Source organism: Pinus tabuliformis, chromosome 3_1, assembly GCF_031772625.1.
Source record: "Pinus tabuliformis cultivar Carrire ecotype Pingquan chromosome 3_1, CPIR1, whole genome shotgun sequence".
Taxonomy (NCBI): Eukaryota; Viridiplantae; Streptophyta; class Pinopsida; order Pinales; family Pinaceae; genus Pinus; species Pinus tabuliformis.
In genome coordinates this window covers 888,171,647-888,179,432 of record NC_142301.1, presented here as the reverse complement: position 1 = coordinate 888,179,432, position 7,786 = coordinate 888,171,647, and positions in this window count along the sequence as shown.

Genomic DNA, 7,786 nt, shown 5'->3' with positions numbered 1-7,786 from the left:
CGTCAATAAAAGTGATGAAATACTTTTCTCCATTAAAGGCTGGAGTGTCCATAGGTCCGCAAATATCAGTGTGTATTATTTCAAGAAGCTGGTTGCTTCTAGTGGCTCCTTTCTTATTATGTTTGGTTTGTTTACCTTTAATACAATCCACACATAATTCTAGATCACTAAAGTCCAAATCTGACAAAATTTCATTACTTACTAATCTCACCATTCTTTCTTTGGATATATGACCTAGTCGTTTATGCCACAAGAAAGCAGAATTTTCATTCAACCTGCTACGTTTACATCCAACATTATTTACTACATTCAACAAGGAATTCGCATAAGTGTCATTCAGTTTCAATTTATATAAACCATCAATTAGAATACCAGAACCAACATTATCAGTATTCTTATATAAATCAAAACAACCAGATCCAATCATACATCTAAAACCAGAAATATCCAATTTACTTGCGGAAATAAGGTTTCTAGATAATGAAGGTACATAAAGGGTACTGTATAAGTATAATACATATCCACTTTCTAGAATTAGACGATAAGTCCCAATGCCTTCAATTGAAGATTTCATTCTGTTTCCCATAAAGAGAAAACGATCTTCATTTGGATTTATGGTTCGGACCGTAAGAAATCCCTGCATATTGTTGGAAACATGAGTTGTAGCACCAGTATCAAGCCACCATGTATTAATAGGAACTTCAACTAAATTTGATTCAAAACATACGAAAGATAGATAACCTGCAAATCAAAATGAAATAACTATAAGCTCATAACTAACGCGATTCAGATGTAGACATAATAGTATAATATAGCACTCCTTTGGGTAGATACTATCTTATACTTAACATAATTAAATACCAAAACATAAGTAGGTAATAAATATATTCAATTAAATAGAACTGACATCTTTGGATGATCAATATTTATTTAATCAAAATATCTATCAAACCTCATCATGTCAACTAGTTATAGAACAGGACTTTCCTTTGGGTAAGTTCTCAGGTTTGGTGTTCTCAAAACTGATCTTGATTAATTTCGTTGTGAAGCATGCACACGAATCTTAACCCAATTGAAACCCCTTTATTTCATACTTCAAATATTCAGATCATGCATTTCTAAAAACTTACGCTTACCATTAATTCTTTTGGCATTGAAACCATGCATGCACAGACAATTAAAGAATGCACACTTTCAAATATTTGTCCCTGCTACGCGTCACATTAATTTTCCCTTCATTAATTTGTAAACACTGCAAAACTTGACTAATACAAGCATACACTTCCGTGTAAAGTCAACGCTTCATCATCAAGAATCAAATAAGTTTGACCATCAAAACTCTTCAAATATTTAATCCTTCATGATCAAAATAAATGTGCAAATGCAGTGCGTTCTTCCCTTCAATCCAGATTGAAATTATTGACACATGCTACTCGTGAATATTAGATCTTCGTTCTTGTGCCCAACCATAAAGAAACAAAAAAAAAACAATTGTACTGTCTTGTCCTTAGAGAAAGACCAGATCAATTGCAATCATAGGAAATATTCAGTTATTGATTGGTGGCTCCGATACCAAATGTAAAATATAGCTACTAACAGCCCAAAGATCATCAATACCAAATATTTCACATTCAGAACTTAATATGTTGTTTAAGATGACATACCTTGACTAACAGCGGAAGATGTAATGGCTGCCATCTTCTGTCTTCTGTCTTCTGTCTTCTTCTCAGAATTCGGTTTCTCTCCTCTTGCCCTCACTTCCTTTATGTGTTTCTTGATGGAGAAGAATACAACTCTTGTGTGGGAGAGAGAGGACCCAATCCTTTATATATTATTTAACTCTAATCTGGTACGTCCATCATATACCAATTCAACGCTTAAGATCTAATGCTTTAGATTAGAAACTGCTTTAACGTTAAAAGCATTTGTTGTTTCCAATAGCAGATTTCTAACAAATAAAACCATTAAATTTCTATATCATCATATTTTAACAATTAAAAAAATACTATAAGATTAAATATTTTTATTTTTATATATCACTAAACTACATTTTAATGAGGGATTACTTAATTTATTTATATACAATGAATTCAAAATTTTTAAAATTAAATTATCATATATCTATTTTAATTTTGGATTTTATAATCAACTTAAGAGATTAAATTCTTTAAAGTAAAACATTTTCTAAATTTAAAAATATAAATAAAATTGTTTTATAAATTAAAAATTATAAATAAAAGTTTGCATTTTGAAAAATTTGATCTCTAAATCAAAATTCCGAAGTCAAAATGGGCATAGAATTGTTACATACATGCAAATGCTTTGAAACAAAAGTGAATTTGATAATATATTTCATTATATAAGTCTCAATATTATGTGATCATCATATATTTGTCTTTAATAATAAATGTTTATATATTGATATTCATTATATTCACATTTTATTTTTAATATATGTGACCATTTTATTTGTGTATTTTATTTCTATCTTATTCATTCACAAAAGTGAATTTGATAATATATTTCATTATATAAGTCTCAATATTATGTGATCATCATATATTTGTCTTTAATAATAAATGTTTATATATTGATATTCATTATATTCACATTTTATTTTTAATATATGTGACCATTTTATTTGTGTATTTTATTTCTATCTTATTCATTCTCTATTTCTTATTTTGGGCTTTTTTTGAAATCATGTTTCTCATATTTGCATTCGTATTTTATTACATTTGTATTTTATTTTATGTTGTTTGCATTCGTATTTTATTACATTTGTATTTTATTTTATGTTGTTTGATATCAATATCTATTGTAATTCACCCTATCTTTAAAATACTAATATCAATACTTTAACTAAATGGTTGCACATCGTGGATCGTGTAAAAGTGTATCTTGACACAATTAAAAATATATACACATATACACTAAGTCACCAAGTTCGGCAAACAAACTCTATTAAATTTGAAGTTCACAGAATTTCATCATTGGGTGAATTTATTCAATGAGGTTCGCAAATATCAAGTTGAATATGAATAAGTTAAACATGGACATGAATAATTTCATGAAATTCGTGTAAAATTCTATTGAAATTTATTTCAATTTTGTTATTAAATCACAATAAATTCAAAGAGGTTCGTAATAAAACAATAAAACCATAAAATCTAAAACATACTTGCTTTTAAAATGAAATTCCAAATTGTCTACACTAACATAATGTTGTCTCTGAATGTCAAACTTGACAACAAGGGAGAGACCAATATGGATTAAGTAGCTTTGAGGGGATGTTGGGAGTCATGTTGTTAATCTATATAGAACACCACTTTTTTTAATAATAATTTTCATTTATATTTTAATTGTGTGAGAGGCGCTCTCCAACACATTATGGAAAAGATGTTGTAATGTTACGTTATGTAAACATTTTAACTCGGTCAAATTACTAGCAATTTTAGAACTAATGGTTTTGATAACCCATGTACACTAAAATAAAATTATAAATTATAAATTATAAATTAGGTGACTAAGTCAAATTAAAAAATAATTATAGTTATAATTTTTATTAATTTTTGTTGTATAATTCACATAAATTTCACTCGGTCAAGTTACCAACGGTGTTGTTTTCTGTTTTAGTGGGTAATCTTTTAAAAATTGCTATAATAATTTTTTCCATATCATATATTTAAATATGAAAATTATATCATATTAACTTTAAATTTTATTTAGCTTTGAATGGAGTGGCCAACATGACACAAGGGGGGAATGGGACATAGTTGCCCCACTTGGAAAACATGTGAGGGGACGTGGCGCTAGCCCCCTGAGATGTGTAATGACGAGTATGCATGATCTAAGGACTGTGTTTGTTTGTTGTTTACAGATAATGGTAATGGATATTATTATGTGGATTATGAATGGAGAGTACATTCATTACCCTCCTGTGGAATTGAAGAATAGAATTATGGAGACCATTAGGTTATATCACAGGAAAAGGAGGGAGATGAATCGTCTGCGAGAAATTTGAAATTCATGGAGAAGGTTAGAACCCTACTAGCAGTAAAAAGTATATATTCTTGGGAGCTGGGAAGGATGGAGACCTCCATAGTGTTGGTGGATTTATTTTCATTGCCTTAGACTGTTCACAGATGTAGAATAGTGTTCTGGAAGAAGGGGACTATAAGGTTCACGTAAATTTGAAGTTGAAGATTTCTAGAACAAATTTTTCTCCTAAGTTTTAGGAGATGAACCAATTGGTGGGAAATTCTCCTGTACGCTTAGTTAATGGTCTTAGAATATTTCCTCCCCCATTTCGCAAGTTCGTTAGAATTATTCAAACGAGGGGATGTTTCATGGTCTTGGTATGGAGCAGTGAATCAAGTGGTTAGAGGTTGTGTGGAATCTACATTGTTCCCATGAATCGATTTGGGCACCTACAAGGTTGTTTCTCCTTCTTTGTTTATATTTCCTTTTTGTTTTATGTTGAGGGAAACTTTGACCCCCTGGAACTAGGTGGGCCTGGCATGGTGTATTTTGAACGTAAGTAGTGGTATGGGAATGATGGGAAATATTAGGGGTGATGAGTTTGACTTGTGTTGTCTCGTTTCATGAATGATTAGTGTATGTTTGTAAGAGTGGGGGGTACATTGTTTTTGGTCTTAATATCTTTCAATATTTTAATAGCAGAGGAATGGATTCTGCTCCAATATGTTGTAATTTAACTAAATTTTACAAGCTCAGTTTCTATTTGCATGCTATTGGATTAAATTTGACTGCATTGACCTTGGGTAGATGGGAGGTTAACTCTGTACAGGTTAAATCTTGTGGCCATATAACTAGTAAGAAAGAAAGGAAATAATCCCTTCTTTGGGGTGAGAAAAACAAGTTTTATGTTTTGATGATATGGCCTGGGATTTTGGGTAATTGTTCTAACTGTTTAGACAAAGTCTCAGGAGATGGGGGAGGTCTCAATTCTAGCCCATTTGGTTTAAAATGGATTTACGTGGAAGCCGAAACCCAAGTTACATGATTGATGTAATTTTTTGTTAGCGGACATGACTGTCATTTGGAAATCCCTCTCCCCTACAATGTCTTACCTTGTATAAGTGGCATAGGAAACTCTCATAACTGACTCACTATCATTGTGGGATACTTTTGTCTCTTAGGTTTGTCTTATTGGATGAGCACAGAGGTGCCATTTATTTAGGAGCAGTAAGCGAGCTGGAATCACAGAATCCCCCTGCTAAGTTGGCAGAGGGAGGTTGTAATATGATCTATGGAGCCTTATGTTATGAAACCAACTCACAAAATAGAAGAAGTGATAGATCAACGACTTCAAAATAAGCGTCTTTGAGGGGGAAACCTCCTTTTGTTGGAAATAATACTAAGAGGGGGGGTGAACCAGTATTATCAACTTACTAACTTTTTATTTTCATAATCAAATTTATATACGCTACTTCAGTGAATGGAACTCGTGTGTGCACACAATTGCTCTTAAGGAAACCAGCGTATGTCCAGTGAACTTATGATTTAGTTAATTCATCATATGTTGATCTTTAATCAATGCATCATTACTTAATTAACCATTTAAATAGTGACCATGTGCAGTAATAGCAGAATAAGAAATCACACATGAAAACCAAGATTTAAGGTGGAAACCCAATGCGGGAGAAAAAACACCTGCTGTTGTTGTCTTTGTATTCTTTTAATATAAGAAAAACCAATTTACAATCTTGTACTGGTGCAGACTCATACTAGTACACAAGCACCCACCTACAGAAGGCTACAATTTTCTCTCGTTCTCCAGCTTCTACTGGGAGGGAGTTACAACCCCCTAGCTCTTGTACTAGCCGATATGTTTACTAGTATGTAGGCATCGGCCTACATAAGGCTCCAACCTTCACTCCTTTTCCAGCTGCTACTGGAAGGGAGCTCCAACCCCCTAGCTCTTGTACTGGCCAATATGTTTACTAGTACGTAGGTGTTGACCTACAGAAGGCTATGACCTTCTCTCTTTCTCCAAGGACCATGTTTCATTAACTTTCAGACTAGATACTCCTGGTACACAACAACACGATATGAAGGCCACGTTTCATCCAATTTTCATATTGGACCTATCAGCAACATTGAAGCTCAAAATCAATCACCACTGCAATACAACTAATCATTGAAAACCCATCATCACTGAAGAAAATCACAATCAATCAATCTAAACATTCAGAACACTGTCACTAGAACACAGTCACCAGAACACATAGCAGAACCTAGAACTATGCATCAACAACCAGAACCAACTACAACTTCAGACATCATATATCATAATGTATACGCTACTTTGAAGTACTGAACCAGCGTGTATACACGCCTTCACCAAGGCAAACTAGCGTATAGATCTACAAATACTAACTTAAAACTTCACAGCTATTCCAGACTTCAGTCATACCCAGATCATAACATTTACAGAATAAAACATGTGTTAGCAATCAGATCTAGCCCAACCAATATCAAATCATTCAATGAAAAGTCATTTCAGGTCTCATGATCCTGATCCAACATTGAATTCAAGGTGCACAAAATATTTCAGATCATATCACAATCATAGCCCCTGCAACATAAAATATACTTCAGATAGAAGTATTCCTAAGAAACCCTTTCACTTGCACACTTGGCCCTTTGATCTTCTCCTCCTTATATAGTTTGATCCTTTTTCAATACTTTGGACCAAAACCTCGGACCAATACCTCGAACCAAAAACCTTGGACCAATACCTCAGACCAAAAACCTTGGACCAATACCTCGGACCAAAACCTTGGACCAATACCTCAGACAAAAACATTGATTTTCCATCCATACGCGCTTTTCTTTCTGTGAAAGTGCATGCATACGTATACGCTACTTTGGTTTTGTTAACTCGCATGTGTACGCTGCTTGGACAAAGTGAACAAGTGTATACTTCTTAAACCATTCTCTTTCTTCAATCTTTGGAGCCTAATCATTAATCCTTTGTTGTTAACCTGTTGCACCGTGAACTGTCACCTATGTGAGTTGCCATCAAGGATAACACCTGTATCATAATGTCAACAATCTCCCCCTTTGGACTTGATGGCAACCACAACTCCAATATGCTCTCCCCCTTTGACATCAAGGTCAAAGGGCGGACCAAGATATTCTCCCCCTTTGAGATACACTATGTTGTCTATGCTCCACCTGAGTACATGTAGAGTCTGCAGAGATATGTTTCAAAAGAATAACATGACTCTATAACTCAACTAAGTGAGTATGACCTCCCTAAGACCAATGACTCATACATACACCAATCACCCAACCAAGTGGGGATATACCAAGTGTTTATACATGACTGAAATAGAAATTATTACATCGTCCTTTCCATGCATAGTGGGGTTACAAATTAGGTCTTTACATGAACTTTACATCAAATGGTATACATGACATTTATAACAAGGACCAACGATCTAAACAAGACCATGATAGTCATTAGCAAATATCATACACCATATATGATATGTACCATAAGCATTTGTCAGCAACATCAACAACCTCTATATGTCCATCATCAAAAGAGTTATCTGAATCAAATAAACTATGTGAATCAAGCAGTATAAGTATCATCATGTATAATTCCAACAATGCATTATTAGAAGCATATTCTCCCCCTAAACCTATCCCGTCTGTTCACTGTCAAATCTAATCATTGCATTTGTCAGTAAGAATCATTAAGGCATCATCATCAACCAGTTATTCATCAAGTTATTAACAACTTATGAGGGCC